The sequence below is a fragment of the Solanum dulcamara genome, chromosome 8 (assembly GCF_947179165.1).
Source record: "Solanum dulcamara chromosome 8, daSolDulc1.2, whole genome shotgun sequence".
Lineage (NCBI taxonomy): Eukaryota > Viridiplantae > Streptophyta > Magnoliopsida > Solanales > Solanaceae > Solanum > Solanum dulcamara.
The window spans coordinates 59,973,846-59,999,691 of NC_077244.1; positions in this window are offsets into that span (position 1 = coordinate 59,973,846).

A 25,846-nucleotide genomic window follows, 5' to 3' on the forward strand; every position below is an offset into this window, starting at 1 on the left:
GATGCTTGTTATTGCAAGCTACTCCCAAAAGGAGACCCTTCCTTATGATCAGGATCAACTCTTCAGAGTACCTGCATAAGATAGACAAACAAAAGGAGAAATCTCATTGCTGATTCCTGTGCTGCATCTCTACAGCATTCTTATGTTGTTGTTGCTGCATCTCTGTAATGTAGTTGCTACTTCTGTAGCATCTACATGTGATGTTGTTGATATGCTGGTGCAAGAACTTCAAACTTAGCTGCTGCAACTCCAACCCCAGGCTCAAAGTAGCATTAAACCTGCACAATGAGACACACAACAAAAAACAATAATAGAACCAGATTTTCCTTTTTGATTGCTGTTGAATGGAGTTCCATGTGGTGGATATTGTGTTGCTGGTTTGGACAGTTATTGCTATGGATTGTTGTATGCTGTTGTATTGCTGGTTGACATTTTCCATGTCTGCAACTACCTGTATAAACAAAAGGACAAGAGAAGAAAAGATAGCTACTCTATCCCTTATCTCTAGTGGTATGGTAATTATTCTAGGAAAGCAGTAAACTAGAGAGACTCTCCCTTTTACAATGGTCCTGGATATCATTATATATATCAGCTAGTATTAAAAAAGTGTGAATAAATGTACTTGAATAGAAACTAACACTAGAGCATGATTAGTGATATCCTTTAAGGTGGTTGGTAGATCTTCTTCATCTTTGTTCTCCTAAAGCTAGCCATGCCAGCTTTGTCCATTTTGTAATATCCCTTGGTCTCTCTTGAAAGTTGTTGAAAACTGTAGTATTGTTGTGTATGGTCCTTCATGTGGCTTTCTTTTGAGAGTGTATCCGCAGGGAAATTAGCTTCCCTAAAGATATGTCTGTAGTGGAAGCTTTCCATCTTGCTAATCAATAACTGCAGCTCAGTCAGATAGGTGTGAATATTCCATGGTGGTTTCATCTCTTGTTTGAGCCACTTGATCAGTAGCTCAGAGTCTACTTCCAGGGCTACCCTACTGTGGCCATGTTGTAGACACCATTGAATACCAATAAGAGCTGCTTGTACTTCAGCTTGGTTATTAGAACCAAAGCCTAGTGGAGATGCAAAGGCATATATCAGCACTCCATTATGGTCCCTAAGAATGCCCCATGCCCTTATCTTTCCTTGATTGTTAAAGGCACTCCCATCTGTGTTGAGCTTGATCATTGTAGGTTGTGGTTAAGTCCAACATACTTTGGTTATTCTCAACTCATGTTGGATTTTTTCAACCATGGTAACCAAATCTGCCCACTTACTTGGCAAATCAATATATGGATACACAGTAGAGATAAGCATATATAGATTTTTGGATATTGAGAATATTACTCTAGTAGCATTGGACTTCTTGCCTCCATACTTGCATGCACATCTATTCTTCCATAGATTCCAGCACACAAAAATGGGGATGGCTTGCATTACTAACTTATGAAGCTCATTGTTAGTTTTGATTAGCCACCACCTCATCAATAGGTTTTTTAGAGGAGTGTTGCTGTGTTGTAGAGGAGTACTGCCAAGGTGAGAGTTCAAATCAACCTTACCCCAGAGAGGCCTCATCATGTCTGGCTTGGCTATGACAAAAGAGATCCAACTATTGGAAGATGGCAAGAACTACTATATGAGAATGTCCCTGAATATTGCATGTATTGCAAGCATCAGGGGCATATGGTGCATGTCTGCAACATAAGAAAAAGAGATGAAGAACAAAAGAACAGGAAAGAAGCAGAAAATGAAAAGAAAACCAAGAGCCATGATGAGAAAGACAAAAGAGAACAAGTTCATCCACCACCTGCCAACCTACAGGTGCACAACAATCCTTCAACAACCAAAGTACCACAACAGTCACAAAACACTATGACTAGCAAGGAGGACAATGGTTGGCAAACTCAAAGAAGAAAATAGAACAAAGGACCTACCAATGTACAGCAGCACCAGGACATTAGAACCACAAGAGCACTACTCAAAGGTAAGTATATACCAGTGCAACAAGTCAATGCTGATCCAGGTAAGAATGTTACTCCTATTACTACTTCCAATGTTCATGTTGATCTTGCTACCCACTAACCAAGGTACAAGAGATACAAACAACCAGAGGAACTCAATAGTGAAGAGTTCATCAGTAAGGCAAACAAGTACTATAACTCAGAGACAAGGTATTGACTTATCTCTCCCACAAATCCCTTCCCCTCATATTGGATGTACAAGTAATATCTTAACAGATACTACTCAAAGGACCAATGTTGCAAGGGACTCAGGTATTTACTCTACTAGCCCAATCCCCAGGATGCCCCCAATTTTTAATGTTGTTGATATTATTGATGATGAAGTTGTTGGGGGGCAGGATGGAAGTGAAAAGGAGGCACACTCTAACCTGCAGGAAGGGGTAACCATAAGGGGAAGGGATTTGTCTCATTTTTTGCATGAGAACCAAAACACTGACCCTAGGAGTGACTCTAGAGCCACTGCAACCACTGAGCACAATAATATCAATGATCCAGCCCAGCCTGAAAATGCTAAAGGAAATGGTACTGCATAGGATTCTACTTTGCCAACTCCTAAAGGCTCTATGGCTAAAGACTTGGGGTCACTTGCTAGCACCAGTGCCAAGTACTCTACTGCAAAGAGGAACAAGTTAAGTAAGAAAAGGAGGGATGCTATCAAGAAGAAAATTGATGAAAAAAATCATGCTGAGGGAGTTCCTAAGTTTTGTCACAGCATGACTATGCAACAAACTCATCAGCCTTGCCAACAATTTGTAATTGATGATGATCAAGTGGGAATGGATATCACTACCCTCCAAGCCCATTGCATTCTCACAACTCTCATTCAGTCAGCAGGTGTCAATACTGAAACACATACTAATATAGCCAAGGCCAACTATACTCTCAACACTAAGGTTGATGAATATGCAGTGTGTGTATCTGAGAATGAAGAAGATAGTGATTATCAACCAATGACTGACTATGAGGATGAGGATGCTGTGAGTGAACAATTGATTAAGGCTTTCAGCCCATCCAGGGATAAGGTGTATGAGGATGAGGTCCAACAGGTTGCTAAGTCCCAGGGATTCTCTGATGAATATAGGGTCACTCATTCTAAAGATGAGGAAGACCATGACCATTGGAAAGAGGCACAACAAGAAGATTAACTGGAGGCATTCAGATCCACAATGACAGCTTTAGTGCAGAGGGAAAGTCAGCAAGACAAGGAGGAGAATGATCCACCCTCTAAAAGTAAGCAAACAAAGAAGAAGACTAAGAAAAGTATCATCAGCAGTTCTGATAAGGTTGTTCTCAACAACAACATCAACACTAAGTCCAAAGCTCACAAACCTTAATGATTAGTACAATTTGCTGGAATGCAAGGAGTATTAATACTCAAGGGGCCCTTGACAGGCTATAAAAGTTGAAAGATCTCCATAAGTTGTCTATTATAGCAGTGCTGGAACCATTCTCCAACAAATCCCAAATTGAATTCTACAGAATTCAGCTAGGTATGGATAATGTTATGTCCAACTCCAACAGCAAAATCTAGTTATTTTGGAACAAAGACATTGTATGCAACATTGTTGATCGGGATGAACAGCAAATGACTTATGACATTACTCATGTGGCTTGTCCTAATAGCTACCTCATTACCTTTGTATATGCAAAATGCAAGGACTATATAAGAAGAGACTTATGGGATAAGATGCTGCAATTCTCCAGTAAGGAAAAGCCTTGGTGCACCATTGGAGACTGCAATGTTATTACAGATGTTGAAGAAAAGATGGAGGGCCAGCCATTCAATGTGACCAAGAGCTTTGAGTTTATTAGTGTGATAGGAGCTTGTGGACTCACTGATCTGGGGTTCTGTGGGCAGAAGTTCACCTGGTGCAACAATAGAGACAAAGATGCTAGGATTTGGAAAAGACTTGACAGGGCCATGGTTAATGAATCTTGGTTAGAAGTCATGCCTGTAACAACTGTCAATCACTTGGCCTCCACAGGATCTGACCACTGTCCTCTACTACTTGAAAGCATGGCAAAACAAGGTAATGTTATCAAGTATTTCAAATTTCTAAACTGCTGGACAGACAATGTTAATTTCCTTAGCACTGTAAAAGCATGTTGGGACAATCCTGTGGAAGGAAATCCAATGAGAACCTTCCAACAAAAGCTGAAAAGAGTTTCTAATACTCTTAGTAAGTGGTCAAGAAATGAGTTTGGGGACATCTTTGCTTCAGTAAAAGAATATGAAGAGCAGGTGAGACAAGCTGAAGAAAAAATAATCAGTGACAATACTGAAGAGAACAGGTCCAAGCTACATCAGATCAATGCTCAGTACATCATATATCTGAAGATGGAGAAGGCTATCTTAAAGTAGAAAATTCAACTTCATTGGTTCAAAGATGGAGATACCAATACCAGCTATTTTCATGCTATTATCAGAGGAAGAAGAAGAAAGTTATTCATCCATCAGATTAGTGATGAACATGGCAATACTATTCAAGGTGAAGACAATAATCATCTTTTGGGTAGTGCCATTAGCTTCTCTTAATTGTTGGTCGAGGCAAAACCCAAATTTTTAGCCCATTAGCTTGTAGTCCGGGCCAATCCACAGAGTATCGATTATGGCCATACAATTTTGGGCCAAAGAGAAACAAGTAGATTGATTGTTTCTTACAACTATTAGAGCAGAGGATTATTTTTTTTCTTCTTTTGAAATAGTCTAAATGAAAGATGAAATGGAGAGATTAATAACAAATGATAAGGAAAAATAAAAAGACATTTTCGTATTAGCATACAACGGGATCTTTTTAAAAATATACAATTCAATACAAAATATTATATTCACGTAGTCATATTTTCACATTACACCTGCATAGCCTATTGTTGTTCGCAACAGTGCTGGCTGATGCAATTCCATGCTAGCAAATTAGTTTCATGTCGACTTGCGGAACAACCACATCAATATACACGAAAATAGAAATTGGAACTGGAACTTGATAACGAACCTAGACTAACCCATATAGAGTTGTCCATGCCTAAAGCAAGTATATAAACCTTGAATAAAAATATATATAACATTATTGTATACATTATATAAACCTTGAATAAAAATGTATAACAGCGTATAAGAGATGCTTACACACACTTTTATATTGTTATACACAGTGTCGGCTGATGCCTAAAGCAAGTAAAGCACTTGGTTTAGATAATTTTACTATATGTATATCCTTATATAATTTCAATTTTAAATATATTTTTTTAAAATTCAACCAAATATTGTCCATACAATTTCTATTTTATTCTTTTTAGGAAAAATTACTTAACTACACACCTTATATTACTATATTTAGTACTATTTCCTACCATTTGTAAAATCTCAACAATCCCTCTTTTTTTAATTCTCTCTCCAACTCATGATATATTCATTTTTTGTTCTCCCCAACTATCCTAAATTCATGCCTATTTTCAAGCTCCATCTATAACTGTTTCTTTTTGAATTTCACTTCATGTTTTTATGAATTTCAAGCTTCTAAATAAGGTAATTCAATTTCTTCCTTCTCTGTCATCTCACTTCAATTCCATCTCCTTCGATCTTCCATTGATTTCAACTGAAATTTTTTGTTGATTTTAATTCACTGATACATATAAATTCCGCTCCAGCTTTTAGTGTTGTTCTCACACAATTAAATCAAAATCAAGAAAAACTTGCTTTACCAGGGGCTGATGCTTCTCATCAAGGGTATAACGAGATTAGATCCAAACATCACAACGATCCATTAGTTATGGATACTTTACTTGCAAAATCGAAATCTCAAATTTCAAAGTCGAAATCTACGGTTCAACAATCACCTCAAAAAGCAGAGTCAAAAATCATAGATATTACAACACGCCATAATCTTTCAAAGGTATGAGTTATTCAAATATATCAGACCAAAATGTAGCGAATAAATACATCAGAGTAAATGTATCAGACCAAATGTATCATATATCGTTTAACCATATTTGATATAGACTATATGTATTAGATTTCTTTTCTTATTTTTTTAAGTGTTGATAGACATTTCATATGATGATACATAAGGTTCTACTATGAATTTTGCTATTATGTATATGATACATAAGGTCTTCAGCTTTCAATGGGTTTCATGATACATTATGTACTAATTATGATACATAAGCTTTTACTGATGTTGCATTGATCAAGATAAATCAAATTTTGCCTTCTATGTTGTTCTTGATGCATAAGGTTTTTTAATTCCATTATATACAACTTGTTCTGTATGTATATATAGTCAAAACTAAGTGTGTCATAACTATATACATAGGCTCATTATATATCTGTATTGGTCATGTACTTAATACATAAGTTTGATATGTATCATCTACTCTAATATATCATATTATGTTCTGTTTCATAAAGCAAGATATGTAATGTATCAGGTCTCATTTTGGTTTGATTCAATTGTTCTGTCAATGCAGAGATTGAAGTATGTCATCAAAAAGATTATTTCCCACTATTTAAGATTCGGCACTATCTATACCATTAATTTTATTGATGATTTCAAATCATCAATAGGTGAAGAAGGTACTCGGTTGTTTAGGCAATTTAGTTTTGGTCACTACTTAGATATGCCACAGTGTAATTTCTAAGGTCAAATTATCAAATGTATTTTACTTCTTGAGTTGGAGCAGAAAAATCCATCTGAATTGCACATTCGTCATGTTCAGGATAACGTACTTCATTTCTCGATCAAGAAATTTGCTATCATTATCGATCTGTGATGTACTGGTAATATAAATAAATTTCGGTACACGAACGCACCCTAAAGTAGGTTTTTGTCTAAATATTTTCCTGGTGCACGAAATAGTGTAAACAAAGAACGTTTTATTCAGTGTTTCTTGATGGAAGATAGGAAACCAACGAAGACGCTATAGAGATGGTCGTTCTCTACTTCATCCACACATTTGTCTTTTCTCAACTTGGTGATTCACCTATTTCTGTTGAAGATTTTAGAATAATAGAGGATGGTAAATACGAGCAGTTTCCATGGGGTCAAATCGCCTTTTTCAATTTGATGAAAGGTATGAGACAGGAGTTTACTACTGCCAAACAAATGTATTGTTGGGGCGATATGTCATACGCTCTCGATGCATGGATTTATGAATGTGCATCTCAAGTCCCTTCTGAAATTGTTGTAACAATGGGTAGTCACATTCTCAAAATTCTTAATTCGCGTGTTGTTGCGGTCAAGCCCAAATATGAGACCTTTATGTCTAGCATTTTCAGTGAGGTATATACCATAAAATTCTATTCATATATTTATATCAATGTATATATCATCTGATGCTTATTAACTGTAGTTTAAGATTATTTAATTTATAATTATGCACTAATTCAGTATACATAATATTTCTGATACATTCACTACTATTGAATTTGATACATTAGGCTTCAGTCATGAATCCATAATACATACTAAACATTATTTTTGTTTTCTCTACTCTTCACTTTTATTTTTTTTAAGTACTCATGCTCCAATTTTGTCCCAACACAAGATGAACTGACATTCCTTGACATTTCGGGTAGTGAACCTCCTACTGTAGCGACTACATCAGATGCCAAGCCCAAATGAATGGGACCTCAAGAACTCTCTAGCTTTAAGGAATTTTCGACTAAACCACCTGAAGAGTTGTTAAGGAGGTCCGATCGTGTTGCTGATAGATCTTCTCCACCTCCTCCCAAAAGAAGAAAGACTGCTACTGGAAAAAGAAAATTATCGTAGAAACAGCTAACAAAGACAAAAATATCCTACAACCAAAATCATAAAAAAAGCCTGTTTTTACTACTACAAAATCAGTGACAAAGTCAGTGGTAGGAACTAAATCGTCCGATCAATCGGACCAAATTTCTCTAGTGGATGTCAAAATCTTTAAAAAATCTCTAAATAAATACGTAAGTTAAGTTTTAATTTAGTCAATATACATTTAAAAAGTTGCTACATTCTAATTTTTCTTATTATTGTATTAAGATTGACCGAAAGTTCAAGTGTCTTGAGATTAAAATTGATTCAAATCATATCAATCTCTTGAAAATGATTGCAAATATAGTTCACACACCATCCAAGGTATAGAGTTTTTTATTAAAAAAATTAAATTATTTAGTACGTTAAATTTTTATTTTTTAAAACATTGTAGATTTTTTATCATGACATGACTGGCACATCATCTCCCATTCAAAATGATGATTTAGTTCAACTATTTCATCTGGTTGAAGAACCTCAATCATCTACTGTATTGGAGGAGCAAACTAATGATCCAATTAAATCAGATGCACCTAAAGCACACGATCAATCTCATGTCCGGAAAGATATTCAGGTAGATACATCATGTAAATTTTGATAAATCTGCTTTTCTAATTAGTATACTTTTAAACTACTTGATACACTACATAGTCATGTATCAGATGCACCATTTTTTTATTTTAATAGTCATTTTCATAAGTAATTGTAGGAAGCAGAACCATCCAAGATTCCACAACAAATGGAGGATGTATCACCATATCACATGGAATTAGCTGTTTGCAGAATCCTTTAAAGAGGTTGCTGCTTCTGATATATTAAAGGTAACGTATCAAAATAAATTTTATGATACATACATTACTTAATAAGTTTAGTATTGACATGATACATTTAATTTAGGATAATGCATCAGAAGAATCAAATTTTGCCATGAAAAATGCAAATGGGGCTCTTGATAATATTAACAAAGTTGAAGAACATTTTGAGCAGATTGATAAAGATAAAATCAAGCTCGGTGTATCGATAATCTTCCACACTTGTATCTGATTCATTAACTTTAGTACGTGTTATTATACTAAAGTCATTATATTTTTATCATTGTTATAAAACAGAATTCCACAACTTCAACTTCAATATCATCCAAAACTCGAGAGATGGTGGATGCTCTTATATACGGACTTCCATTATCGGTCACGTCAATGACATCTATTAGTCATGAAAAAGTATCACAGGTTGAATTTTTACTACGGAATAGTCAGCTACCTACCACTCTTCCATCCAAATCCGTTGTGTTTTCAGATGATACGAAGACACCTCTTCCATGAAGAAGGATGTCTTCTAAGATCTTACAATCAACGTACCTAACAAATTTTGGGTCGAGTGAAAAGGGTAAGGAGAAGATTTCGACTGATAGGTATCAAACATATCATTTTGAAGGTTTTGCCATATGCTATAGTCCCCCAATCGAGATTATTACTGACTACTCCCAATGGATAGATAATGGACTATTAAAATTGCACGCCAATAAGTATTATATTTATAATTTATATCAATACAAACTTTTTATTATATATTTACTCTCATTTTAATATAAGTTTTCAATCAGGAAACAAAAGGAGGAACACTACAAAGCAAAGTGCTCTTCATTTAGGTTTGAAAAAAATGGACTGGTTCTATCTTATGTCACAGCCCAACAGATGCTAGAATGATGAGGTAAGTGATAAAATTTATAACTTTTATAATTATTTCTTGATACAGTATAAGCCACTGTCTGAGACCTTTAGTATCAATGTATCTGATACATAAGTAATATGTATCAGATACATCTAATACAAATGTATTTATTAAGTTACCAACTATGTATTATTTTGTATAACTAATATTTTCTTAAAATGTACAGCACATCAATATAATATTTTACTACCTTCGAGAGAAGTCCAAGATATAGTTGGTCAATCAGTATAGATACACAACAACAAACTGTATCTTCAAAGTTTACATCGAATCTGCACACACACACCATACTATCACATTCCTCCTAATATTTCTACCCAAGAAGACATGGCACGGACCGTTGTTGTAGCTCATCATAAGAGGTCTGTGAAGAACATAATCAGAAGTTTATCAATCCCCATCAGTTTGCGATGACATTTGGTAGATGAGGTATACAATTCGATAAAATGGGATAGTGATTTTCGTTGGGTTCTGAATGTAGTTGTGTTGAGAGAGAGGTTGATAGATGTGTATGATTCATCCTCTGGAACAAGAAGAAGAAATCCTTCCCCAAAGATTCAAAAGATAACAGTAATGCTACCTACATACCTTTAGGACATGGGTTTTCTTGAGAAAAATGAATGTACTGATTGGTTATCACTTGATTCATCTCAGGACAAATCAACCGGCAACATGCTTGAAGCACATTATTCTTTTCGGATTGAACATGTTGAAGGCATTGCACAGCAAGGAAGCAATAGCTTGTGAGTATTAACAATTATACATATTTAATTCATTAAAATGCCATTTTTATCTTCTTAAAGTTGGTTAATTCTTTTTTTTGCAGGAATTGTGGTGTGTTCATTGTTGTTTTCGCTGAATATCTTGGTGATGGAATTTCTATTCCATCAACTGGACTACATGCCGAATACTTTCATTCAAGATACATCTTTCTATTATGGAATTATAATTTTCGAAAGGCCAAGGATGGTTATGTTAGTGAAAATGACAATCCAAAAAAAACTAAGAGAAATGAAAAGGAGAACTGGTGGACGTCGAGTATTTTTTTGAAATTGATAGTAGATGAATGTAGACATTTGTTTTGGAAGCAACGGTTAATATTTTTTTGATTATGTACTATTTGTAAGGTATTTTTAAACAACTACTATGTTAATCTTTTGTTGTCCAACTGTTTATCAGTTGTTGTTGTTGAATACAACTTTTTGTTAGTCACTTTTCTTAGTACTCTCAGTATTGTTATTGATCATGATACATAACATAAGCTCGTGTATCATATACATCTCTCTTATGTATTAATTATATGTACATGTCTTTAATATATCAAACTACAAATATAGATCCTAAACACTTTGAATCTATGGTGCATTATATCTAATAAGTCTAAATTAATATCAATTTTGTTCATGATACCTAACCTTTCAATATACCAGATACATAACAATTCTTATGTATCATCTCTTGTGGAAGATACATCATTCTGATTTATCATTTATAGGTATAAGTTGAAAGGTTATGTATCAATCTTCAATGTATCAAACTAATTTCAATTGAAAATTCATGTACCAGTATTTATTTTATCTGATACATTTCCATAACAAATATGTAGTGAATTGGATAAAATAAGTCTAAATCAATATTAGATTCTGACTCCTAACATCTCTTGTATCAGATACATCTTTTGAATGTATCATTCCTGTGTCTCTTGTATCAGATTTACAATAATGATGTATCAGTGACATGTATCCTTAAATATCTTACTTAATCTATTTATTTTGATAATTAATAACATTTATTATTTGAGTATTAGGTAAATTACAATAAAAATAATTATCAATCATGCATATATCAGTTATCACTATTCAAATAGAATTTATATCAATATTCTGTTCCTTACCAATCATATTTCTGATACATAGATTTTCATCTATCATGGGCATCTACTGAAAAGAACTATGTATCAATTATAACCACTAAAATGTTACAACTCTCTTTTTTCTAAATTTTATTTTAAAAAGGACTATTTTATTATATAAAAAAACAGATTCATAAGTAATTAATCATTCTATCTTTAATCAAATTCAAATTGAATGTATCTTGATAAATTAAAGTATCATTTTTCTTTGGAAATGAAATTAAAAGTCCATTTGTTGTAGCCTTCATGGCCACAACGATCACAACAATTTGTGCTCGTACTTAGCTTCCCACTAGAGTTCTTTTTTCTTCATTTCTTGGATCTTCCTGGCATCCTTTTGTATCTTGGTGGCAAGACAACTTCATCCAAAATTTCTTTTGGAACAGACCAATCTTCCTTAATTGGCATTGAAATCATTGATAATTCATAAATATTTGCCAATGCCTCTGGCTTGTATTAATTAGAGCAGTATGGATGCATGTCTGTAATGTACTTGCTCTTCAAAATCGCGATTGCGTGTGGACATAGTATCTCTTCTAGTTGAAACCTCCCACAATTGCATGTTTTTCTTTTCAGACACACAATGTATTTTTTTTCTAATTCATAAATAAAATATAGATATTCTGATGAAGCAATAAACTATAAAAAAATTACCACAATTATGAATACAACACTGAAAAATCTATAAAACTATGTATCAATCAGATACATTCTGCTAAATAACTGATGAATACCTTCATTCTCGAATACTTCATCGTGTTGACTACTAGGATATCTTCAATTTTTTTTATACAAAGTCTGTTTAGTATAACCTGTTATTTTTCTATTTTTGCAGTTTCAAGCACCAAATAACATTCTCGTCTTTTTCAAAAAATCAATTATAGGCAATCCATTGATACATTATACGATGTTAGAAGTCATCATTTTTCCCCTGTTGAAAGTTGCATAAACCATTGACCACTTCTCGTACCCCGTATTTTTTAAATATTCTTTCATCCTGTGATCAATTTTTTTTACTTTTGCCAATATTTTTTCAAATTCATCTCTTCGGTATGCCTTGGCCATTGAGTAGAAGAGGTCACTTAGTACAGTTTTGCTCCTCCTATAGATAGTGCACACATTTTCCCATATATGTCATATGCATGCAAAGTGAGGAACATTGGGAAACACAATACTTACACTCTTCATTATACTTTCATTCCTATCCGATACAACACACATATTATCCCTTTGATCAAATACATTTTTGAACTGTTGAAAAAATCACGTCCATGATGAATTATTTTTCGTATCAACAACACCATACGCCAATGTTAATACGCAACCTAAAAATAATTCTCAGATATAATATAGTTATTATAATATATCACATACACAACAAATGTATCAAATGACATGATACGTTGTTATTCAATACCTAACAGTAACAAAAAGTAATATCTGTTCCATCAAGTGTGCTAGCAAATATAAAAATCCATTTATAAGGTCCATCAAGATGAGCACCGTCAATAACAACTACAAGTCTGAAAAATTAAAACCCTTCATCAATGGCCTTAATGCTATGAATAGATACATGAACTCATCGCTTGGTGACTTGTACATCCTTATGTACGAATTTGAATACACGATATTTAACATATGAATGTATATAAGCATCTGCCTATATCCATCAGTAGGAGTGAATGCACTAACAAAAGTCATAGTAGCATGAACTTTATTGAAAAACATATCTCTTAAGGGAAATGAATGTTCACTATTAAAATATCTCAATTTGAATATATCGGAGTTTTTCCTACACGATGCTTTCATTCTCCAACAGCAGATTCTGAATAGCAGATTAACACATAACTGCATATTTTTAGAAAAAGTTATTAACATGTACCAGATACATAAAAATTTTAATGTATCATGACCAAATATAATATTGAAAAGTACATATTGACAGCAAAATATTTTTCAATTGTACCAGATACATATTATTTCTTATGTATCATGACTAAAAATTAAAAAACTAATTTTTGAAATGTACAGAATATTAGGGAAACTTATTAAAATGTATTGATACATAAGACTATGATGTATCATGAATAAAAAACTTTAAAAGATGAGTGAATCTGATACAACTTGAAATGCACATAGTTTTGCTTAACCTTTGAGATACAATGTTTAGTAATGTATCAAAATTCAGATTTTCACTCATTTTCTATAAAAACAAATTTAAAATTATATGTATTAGACAGTTCTTAAAGACTTATACTCAATGTATCAAACTCAATATGTATATTTTTAAACACTATATATCTGTATATGTATTATATCATAAGTCTAAATAGATATTAGATTTATTAATGATACATAACATTTTAATGCATCATCAACATTTCATAACTCATTTAATAACATATACATAGCAAAATAACTTCAAATTCACGCATACTTTTTACTGTCAAATCTTTTAACTTTGAAATGGAATCCATTATCAATTTTGTGTTTGGACATTACAAAAACTAGTATTGTTTTGTCCTTATACAATTGTTTTTCCTTCACTTTCATATCAATTGTATCAGTTATGTAGTTCGTTACATCTAATACGGGTATATAACTGGGAGTAACATTCTCAGATTCATCTAAACTAAGAGCTTATGTATCATTCGTGTTTGCTTCGACACAAACAATTGCACCAAATGTAGAATCGAATAATTGTATCTCACAACTCTTTCTATCTGATGTTGTTATGCACAGAGGATACATCGCGAATCCAGGCTCGTTCTCCTTCAACTCTATGTAAGGCTTAACACCCATATCATTATAAATAATCATTGGCGATGAGTTACCTTGCACGATGTATCGGATTTCAATATTTTTCAATGATTCATCGATGCTCAATTCAGCAGAAATTACTGATTTTTGATTCACGAACGAAATATTATCTCCAACTACAATTCCATCACTTATATATCTTTCATAACTCACCTCGAATTGCCAAACTCTAGAATGTCTCAGTAAAATTGAGATATTCATCTTGAATAGTTCAATGATTTTGAAAATTGGATTGAAATTTAAAAGAATTATATGCTCTGCTAGTTTGGATTTTTGAATTCAATAATCTGTTACGGTTTGTTTGGGGGTAAATTATCTGGTTTTACTACGTGATTTCTTGAAATAAGGAAACTTAAAGTGATATACATTACTTTTCCATAAAAAAATTCAACCGCATTAATTACTATGTATCAATCCGCAACGTATCATGCATAAGACTTATGTATCCAAAATTGAGCCAAAATCAGGAAATTCGGGTAATTAAAGAAAGAGTGGGAATAGGTTGTAATTGGCTTTTTTACCATAGGAAAAAATTATTTAACTACACACTCTTTTTTATCATATTTTCTTACTTTCCCTATCGTTTCAAAAAATATCAAAAATCTTTTTTTTCTCCCATCATCCCTTTTTCGGATACATCAATTCAAAATACCATACCCATGATTTTTCTTCTTATTTTTTCGCCAAAAAATCTCTCCACAGTTACATCCATTAATAGATTTTTGAATTTCAAATCTTTTCTCTTTCCAATTAATGATTTCAAGTTATTTAAGAGGTAAACTTCTTTCCATCACTTCAGTTTTTTTTTAAAATATTTTTTTAGTTTTTTCATCTTACGAAATTGCTGATATCTATGGATGAAGGTCGATTTTTATTATTCATCTTTTTGTGATACATATAGGTATTTAATTATTTTTGTTTCTTAAATTAATGTATAGTGCCTTCGTTTGAACATTATGATACATTACATTTGAATTGTGTTTTCGAGATGGATAGATTTATCATGATACATTACTATTTATGTATCTTGTTTGAATTGTTAAGTACTGTATTTCTACTAGATACATTAAATATGTAATTATTGCCCATAATATGTTATATTTGAAATAGATACATTATCGTGTGGTAGTTGCTATATATCAAATAAATTTATTATAAATTCAAATTTATGTATCATGTCCAAAACTCATATGTATCAGAAAAAGATTCACAACAAAAATCAAAAAAAAAAGAAATCAACCAATTCATCTAACAATGTTGTGTCATATAGATAACTATGAATATGATACAAACTAATATTGTTATAAAAACATTAGTGTTTATATATCAACAATTATATTTGATAATGTCTACAGATACATAACCTTCTAGTTAAATAAGTTTGAGTGTATGCATCTGGTAGTAAAAACATAACGAAATTTGTAATAGTTATATATCAAATACATAACTATGAACATGATACATACTAATTTGTATTTTAACAAATTAAGGTTATATATCAAAACTAATACTTGAATACAATACATTGTGCATAATAAAAATATTATTTATCATAATATTGAAACAAAGAAATTATACATTAATTTAAGAAAGAAAAACAACTACATACATTAAATACCTAAACCTATATGTATCACAAAAATATGAACAACAAAAAATCAAAAAAAATCAACAATCTGATTTGTTGAAAGCAAAAAAAACGTGATGACAAAATCCTTCTACACTTTCTTCTTTGCTTTGTATCAACTCCCGTTGATTTTTTTTTCACTTTCAACAATGGCGTCATCCATGGATCTCGACTCAAAGTCCTTACCGAATCTACCAGCAACTCGATCTTTTCACCTCCTTTTTTGGGTGTTTTTTTCGCAGTCGATTTTTGAAATCGAAGATGCATCCTTCTTAAATAAATTGGATAGTCACAACACTAAAATATAAAGCATCATCCATATGTATCAAAATTTTGTAGATGAAAAAGATTTAAAAAATAATTAAAAATTGATAACTAATGACTAGAAAGAAAAAAATGGATGAGGAAGAAGAAGAAGAAATGGTGTTACGATTTGGGATAGATTGGGAGAAGAAATTTTGAAATATGAATTGTTTGAAGTTCCTAAAATTTTGAATGAGATTGATATCGATTTATTTTGCGTGGTTTGTGGAACTGACATTTAATTTTATCTTTTATTTTCTTTTAAGTTCAACAGACAAGTTTTGTAATGTATCAACATTTATGTATCCGGATGATTGTTATGTATCCGGATGGGACAAATTTGAAAGAATTTTTATAAATTGGTAAAGGGTAAGAATAAAATATAATTTACTATTTACACTATGTGATTTCTAAAAATTATACAAAATATCACCAAATAGCTCAAATTTTTTGCGAATAGCTTTAAATTTTAACCAAAACATCAAAATGACATCCCAACGAACCTCAAATCAAATCATCAATTTATTAAAAAAAGAATATTAAATTTATAATAATAAATATGAATATCACTCTATTATGTCCAATAACTTCTTCTCCAGTATTTTAAATAGTTATTTAATTAAGATCGTGCCACATCATTAAAATTGAACCTAATAACTGCTATTATTTTAATGATATTTTTTATTCAGGTGAACCGCTAAATTTATCATAATTTTGTAATCCATCCACATTGGATGACATTCAAACTCAGGCTGAAACACTTTGAACAAAAAAAAGCATTTCAAATGAATTATTGTCTTTTAAATACTACTCCAATATTATTATTTTTAGTCTGTTTCAAAATAAATAACTTCTTTTCTTTTTTGAAAATATTTTAATGAGAATATTACAGTAGATAATCATTCAGTCATTTTAATTACCAAAAAATGGTCATTCGGTGTATATTCATATATACTCAGTGTATATTTTATGTATAAAATGTATCATAATGTATATTCAGTGTAAATATCATGTATAAGTAATATATATTGTATAGTCCGTGTATATTTTTTATAACTTTTAGCAAGTTATATTGCATAATCACTGAATATTTCCTATGATTTTTGGCTATTTTTTATATAAATAAAATATGACTAAATTTATTGTAAACTAATTAGTTTATTGTATATATTTAAAATTGTCCCTATTTTAATTTGAGTTTTCCTTGTGGCTAGGGGTGGACATGGTACGGTATGGCATGGTATTTAAAGATTCGGTACGGTAAATTTGGTTTTCAGTATCTAAAAATACTATACTGTTACCATACCAAATTAGATTGGTATGGTTTGGTATTTTTAATTTCAATTTCAGTATTTTGCGGTATGGACGTTCGATAACCATAATTAGTTTGACTTTGACTTACATATATTCATATAATAAAAAAGTATAACTTTAATGTTATAAAGTAAAGACTAAATACTAAAACCGAATTAGTATCACAAGAGAAAAAACAAGAAAGAGGAGAAATAGTACAGAGGAAAATGAAAGAGGAAACTTTGTAATCCTTCATTTTGTGTGTTTATATCAATCAAATTACAATGTCTTTTGTAGGAATAAAAAAGATATTATGGGCATTCATAAATTATTTACAACACCCCCCCCCCTCTTGGATGCCCATAAAATAAAAGTTCTAGTGAAAAAACAAACATATATAGTTATTCTAATACACATTGATTGTTGCCTCATTAAAAATCTTACAAGGAAAATTCAGTGGGACAGAACCACGTAAGGAAAAAAGAGTACAACGCGTATTAACTCCCCCTGATGAGAACATCAATCCAAAGACTTGAATCTTGACATTCCAAGCTTGTACACCATCTTCTTGAAGGTTGCAGTTGGTAGAGACTTGGTGAATAAATTAGCCACATTTTCACTCGAACGAATCTGTCATGTTGATATCACCATTTTTTTGGAGCTCGTCTGTATAGAAAAGTTTTGACAAAATGTGCTTCGTTCTATCTCCTTTTATGAATCTCATCTTTAGTTGTACTATGCATGTTGCATTATTTTTATATATAATTGTGGCTACTTTGTCACATTTTAAACCACATTTTTCTCGAATGTGATGTATCATGGACCTCAACCACACACATTCTCGGCTTGCTTCATGAATAGCTATTATCACAGCATGATTTGATGAAGTAACCACGATAGATTGCTTTGTAGATTTCCAAGATATGACAACACCCCCACATATGAACACATAACCTGTTTGAGATCGGGCTTTGTGTGGATCAAATAAATACCCTGCATCAGCATAACCCACAAGATTGGGACTGCAGTTGTAAGGATAAAATAAGCTCATATCGGTAGTCCCTTTCAGATACCGCAATATGTGTTTGATCCCAATCTAATGCCTCCTAGTAGGAGCAGAACTATATCTTGCTAACAAATTAACCGAAAAGGATATATCGGGCCTTGTAGTGTTAGCAAGGTACATTAGTGCACCAATTGCACTAAGATATGGTACTTTAGGACCAAAAATTTCCTCATTCTGTTCTTGAGGTTGGAATGGATCCTTATTCACATCAAGTGATCGAACAACTATCGAAATGATAAATGGATGTGCTCCATTCATATAAAATCTTTTCAATATTTTTCTGTGTAGGCAGATTGATGGATAAAAATACCATTTGTCAAATGCTTAATTTGCAAACCAAGACATAATTTTGACTTTCTAAGATCTTTCATCTCAAATTCATTCTTAAAATAATCAATTGCCTTTTGAAGATCTGTTGGAGTTCCAATGAGATTTATGTCATCAACATAAACAACAATTATAACAAACTTAGATGTTGTTTTGTTAATAAAACACATAGGCAAATCGCATCATTTATATAACCTTCCTTAGATAAATACCCACGAAGATGATTATACCACATACGTCCAGACTGCTTCAAATCATATAATGATCTTTGTAATCTGATTGAATACATTTCTCGAGACTTTGAACTATATACTTTAGGCACCTTAAATCATTCGGGAATTTTCATATATATCTCATTATCAAGTGATCCATAAAGATAGGCTATAACCATATCCATCAGATGCATATTAAGTCTCTCGTAAATCATAAAACTAATGAGATAACGTAATGTTATTGCATACAAAATGGGTGAGTATGTCTCATCATAATCTACACCCAGCCTTTGTGAAAATCCTTGTAAAACAAGACGTGCTTTGTACCTTTGTATTTTATTTTTCTCATTTCATTTTTGTATAAAGACCCATTTACAACCAATATATTTAACACTATCAGGAGTTTGAACTATAGGTCCAAAAACTTCACGCTTGACAAGGAAATTCAATTCTGATTGAATTGATTCTTGCCATTTTGGCCAATCAATTCTTTGTCGACATTCTACAACAGATTAAGGTTCAAGATCCTCATTGTCTTGCATGATTTTTGTCTCAATATTGTATGCAAAAACATAATCGACTACTATTTCTCATCGATTCAGATTTGCTTCAATATCGCTGAATTTATGTATAGTTCCTCATTTCTTTGAGTCTCAAGCTCATTGATCCCTTCAAGGAATTAGAATTACTCACATCTTGAATTTTCATATGAGATTCTTTCATAGAGTCATCCTGATCTTTTTTTTTCTAGGATTTTGATCCTTAGAACCTAATGGTCTACCATGCTTCAGACTTGCTTTTGACTCATTAGTTATGACACTAGTAGATGGTCCTACAGGAACATCAATACGAATTAGGATATTCTTTGTCGGAATGTGTGATTTAGAAATCCTTTTCAAATATGTAAATGCGTCTAGCATTTGATTTACAATTTTCTGCAAGTGAATAATCTTTTGCACTTCTTTCTCACAAATAGAAGTACGTGGATCAAGATGAGACAATGATGAATTTTTCCACAAAATTTATCTTTTGCTTTCACTATTTTCTCCCCCTAATTGAGAAAAAAGTGTCTCATCAAATCGATAATCTGCAAATTGAGTAGTAAACATATCTCCATTTAATGGTTCAAGGTAGCAAATAATGGAGGGCGATTCAAATCCAACATATATTTCTAGCCTTCTTTGGGGCCCCATTTTAGTGCGATGTGGCGGTGCTACAGGCACATATACAGCGCAACAAAAAATTCTTAAATGGAATATATTAGGTTCTTGATCCAAAATCAATTGCAATGGAGAAAACTTATGTTAATTAGTCTGCTTGAGACGAATAAGTGTTGCAGCATGTACCCCACAAAGAAGTGGGCAACCTAGTTTACATAAACAATGGTCTTGTTATCAACTACAACCATTTAATTAATGACTCAGTAAGACCATTTTGAGTGTGAACATGAGCTACATGATATTCTATTCTTATCTCAATCGATAAGCAATAATCATTAAATACTTGGGATAAAAACTCTGCAGCGTTATCAAGGCAAATTGTTCTAATCTGATTATCGAGAAAATATACTCGTAATCGTATAATTTGTGCCAACAATTTTGTAAATGCCAAGTTGTGAGATGACAAAAGGCACACATGAGACCATCTAGAAGAAACATTTATTTGTCTCATCATTATAGATATAGGATGTCCCAAACGATCGTGTCAAAGTACAAAAACATTGGAGTTAGTAAACTTCTGATTTACTATAGACTGTGCGTCAATTGCGCTAATCTTTGCCCAATACAATCCAGAAGATAAGGTTGGGACTTTTGTATAACACGTGTATGCTTGGAGACATTTTTGGTTATACCCAGATATTCAAGATCTATTTCATCAATTGTCTTGATATGATAACTATTTTCACATATATCTTTAAAACTCAACAAGTTTCTCCGACACTGATGAGAAAACATATCATTATTTATTATGAGTTTAGTTCCCCTAGGAATAATTATAATGGTTTTTCCAAAGCCCTCAATCAAATTAGCACTACCAGAAATCGTAGTGACATTTATACTGCCCACACTTAAATGAGAAAAATATTTCTTACTTTTGAATATCGTATGTGTTGTACCAGAATCAATCAAGCAAATGTCTTCATAATTGCTTTGAAAATTATCCATATCTTCAAAAAGAATGAAATCAATCTTTATTAATACTTTGTTTATTTATTTATTTCAAAGTAAAAGATAGATAATATAATAATATATAAAAATGATGATAATTATTTATGTGGATATAATTTTTTTTATTAGTCATCATAACAAACTTAAAGTCTTGATTGATTTTTCATCGCAATAGTATATATAAAATCATTACTCTCTTTTATTGTAATAAAGAGAATCAAATAAATTAAATAATAGATAAATTAGTAGTAACAAATCAATACCACACTTTGCTAAATCATATATAAAGAAAAGTGCGGGAAGCAAATTTTATTAAGAAAATGATAAATAAAGTGGAGGAGAGACAAAATTTATCGATAAAGTGATAAATAAAATGAGTGAACAAATCTTATCAAAAGATTTTAATAAAGTTAAGGGGACAAATTTTATCAAAAAAAAATATTTCTATTATCAAAAACCATATTCCATTATTATAAAAAAAATTCATTATCATAAAAAAAAATCATTATCAAAAAAAAATTCTATTATTATTAGTGGAAATTTGTAGATTGCTATCTTTAACATTATTTTATGTCAATTACTAAAAGATAAGTTTGTAGTAATGCATGAACAAATATTTATATATATATATATATGTAAATTTTAATATATGTGGATAAGAACAAATATTTATATAATTTATTTCTCAACAGTACAAAAACAACAAACATTAATAATATTATCATTGAAAAATATTAAACATGATTATTATATTCTCCCATATTCACAGAACCATCACCAATCAAATGATCTATATTTTCTTCAGGGTGGACAAAGAAATCTGTCACATCCAAGTGTGTGAAGGCATCATGATTTTTGGCCATAAAATTACCTTCAGGATTTTTATTCTTCTTTCTTAGTGATGTCTGATAAAGTTCAACCAAATGTTTGGGAGTACGACAATCACGTTCATAGTGACTCCTTCCGCCACATCGAAAGCACTTTATTCTAACTGCTTCATATTTCTCATCTTTTTCTTTTTCCTTTTTATATTAATTTTTCTTTGGTGAATGATTAACACTAGGAAAAGAATTTTGTTCTTGATCATAATTATGGTCACGACCACGTCCACGACTAGCACCACAACCTCTTCCACGTCTAGCGTGGTGAGAGTATACCTCATTCACTTCAGAAAGTGGTGTAGATCCAATAGGTCGATTCTCGTGATTTTTCATTAACAAATCATTATTTTGTTCAGCCACAAGAAGATGAGAAATCAATTTAGAATACTTTTTAAAATCTTTCTCTCGATATTGCTGATGTAGGAGCACATTCGAGGCATGAAATGTGGAAAATATTTTTTCCATCATATCAATATTACTAACTATATCTCCACATAGTTTCAATTGAGAAGTAATTATGAACATGACAGAATTGTATTTATGAATAGACTTAAAGTCTTGTAGCCTTAAATGCATCCAATTATATCGTGCCTTTGGATGTATGACCATTTTCAAGTGGTTATATCTTTCTTTCAAGTTATTCCACAGAACGAGTGGATCCTTGACTGTGAGATATTCAATTTTTAAATTTCGTCAATATGATTATGCAAGAATATCATTGCTTTAGCACAGTCTTGTTTTGATGCTTTATTTTCAAGTTTAATGGTGTCACCGAGACTCATTGCATCCAAGTGGATTTCAGCATCTAGTACCCAAGAAAGATAGTTCTTGCCCAAATTTTGAAGGGCAACGAACTCGAGTTTAGTAAAATTAGCCATAATAAATAGAATGAAAATTAAAATACCTTAGCTTTTGAATTTGGCCTTCAAACTTTGAGATGGTAGAGTCTCGTGCTGATAGCGTGTTATAAAGTAAAGACTAAATTCTAAAACCGAGTTAGTATCACAAGAGAAAAATCAAGAAAGAGGAGAAATAGTAGAGAGAAAAATAAGAGAGAAAACTTTGTATTCCTTAGTTTTGTGTGTTTATTTCCATCAAATTACAATGTCTTTTATAGGCATAAAAAGAATATTATGGGCATTCATAAACTATTTACAACATTTAATATTTTTAAAAACATCTCAAGCTGAATCTGTAGCTAATAATTCTGTACAAGGCCTAGTGTGCACTCACAAGAGTAAACAATTGTTCACCTTCGGTATTGAACTATTGAAAATTGAATTAAAATTAATGGCAATGTTTGTACATTTTTATTTATATATATTTATATTTAAAATAATTTGAAATATAACATATATATAAAACTTCGGTATGGTATACGATATTTTGATATTTTTTTTTAAAATACCAAATACCATATCGAATACTAAAAAAATTAAAAGTCATACCAAATACCATAATGTCCATATCGTGGTATAAAAAAATTCAGTTTCAGTATGGTATTCGGTATATATTGTACCATGCTCACCCTACTTGTAGCATGTTTAAGGCCACAAGATTAAAGAACATCATGGTACATTTGACATAACTCTAATTCAAAACCACATAATTGAAAATTCTTCTTTATTTTCTTAAACTCCATATCAAGTCAAATTATGTCATTCTTTTCAAAACGGAGGGAGTACTATTTTTTACCAATTACAAATGATTTGATGTTCGAATGAAAGATGAAGCAGTGAAAAACAAATAAGGTGAAGTTGCGTGTGAATTATGTTATCAAAAGATGAAGCACTAAGCTAAATTTATTTTGATTTAACATGGAGCTTGAAGTTTGATTAAAAAATAAAATTGAATCTTCCGATTTTAAACAAAAAATTGAAATGGACAATAGGATTTATTTTTTATTTTTAAGAATCCTATTATTGTTAAAAGAAAATGAGGCCCTCAGCCTATTTTGCAAAGCATAAAAAACTATCACGTCTTTTTTTGTTTTGCTGAGTTTTTCAAAAAGAGACATCGAACCGCCTAGTTTGCTTTGTTTATTGATTTATCATAAGGTATATCGATATCATTGCAAGAAAAATAAATGGGAACAAGAGAATGCATGTACCGTGTACGTATCCAAATTCATGCATGAATGCACATTTACACACAACTGAGGAATGGGCTTACATGCAAAATGCCCATGCCTTGGATATGATGATGAAGTTGGAAAATGAGCTTTCTAGCCATATCCAAAAAAAGATCAGCCACATGCACCATAAAATAATTATTAAGTGTTTTGTTCAAGATAGAACATGTACTCCACATGTCTCAACCAAGTTGCTATGGTTAGCAGAATTGGAAATTTGATGAAGGTTTGCAAAATTAAACATAAATCAACATTTAACTTTTGTTTGACTGCAAAAACCATTAGCTCATCTGCAGGCTATCTGTATTATGGACAGGGAGCAGGGGTTAGGGGCATTGCGTAGGTGGGGGGATAACAATAATATAAAATGTCACTTATGAAATTTATTTTTGGGGAAAAATATTCTTCAAAATTTTGTTCAATCAAACATGGAACAAATTAAAAAAACGTTTGATATACCAAACGCCCGAAGAAACCAAGTGGATTTATCATAAAATCTTTAGTAGTAAAAGAGGGTGTTGTTAAGATGGTAAACATCTTTCACCTCCGACCTTCAGGTTGTGAGGGGTTTAAAAGAAAATGGACCTATATGTTGAAGAATGACGTCAAAATGCCCCCCATTTATTGTTAATGAGATATGTGGACTCTTTATAAGGTTTGGACAATCCTCCTCCCTTTGAACTAGCTTTTGAAATTTATAATTAAAAGACTAACTTAAATAGTCGTCCATTTAAAAATTATGTCCGTCAAATAAATTGGCCTCGGTAGGGTGTACGCAGACCTTATGACTACCTCGTAGAGGAAGAGAGATTGTTTCCAAAATATCCTCGCAGCTCAAGTGCATCAAACTCAAGTAATAGAAAAACAAAATAATGAAGAAAGCAGAACAGTAAATACAAAAAGCAATGTAGCGCTGACAAGAAATAAACGATACCACAACAAATAGTGTGATAATTAAAACACAATACATAATATATGACGATAGATAACAAAGGCAAACCAACATTCTACCCCTATTAATCTTTAAACTCAACACAAAATCTTCTTGTCCACTCCAATGTTTTAAGTATTAATTTTAATATGTGCAGATGGTCAAAGTATATCTAATACAAAAAAATAACAAGAATTTGATAACACAAAAAGGGATCAAGTTTAATGGGTAATGAAAAGATGAGTAATCTATCCATTTATCTCTTATTGTTTATCGTTACTTGTATAAGCTGCAGGTTTTCTTGTACATCTAACTAACAACAAACCACATTAGAATGCACTAAAAATTTATATATTCTACTTATTCATCTCCTATATCATGATAAAAACATTGTTCTGCAAGTGAAGGAAAAGCACCCGTGTTTTCAGGTAAACAAAGTGGTTGATAATATATTATAACGATCACCCGTCGTTATTCAAAAAACACCTCATGCGGAATCTCAAAAATTCTTGAAATACGTTGTCACAATTTAAAAATTTGAGCACACAATAAAAATTAAAAATTTGAATTGATCTGGACTGACGTCAGGCCACCATATATATATTTCTCTTCATACCTTTCTAAGAGTTTGTTTGACATTAAT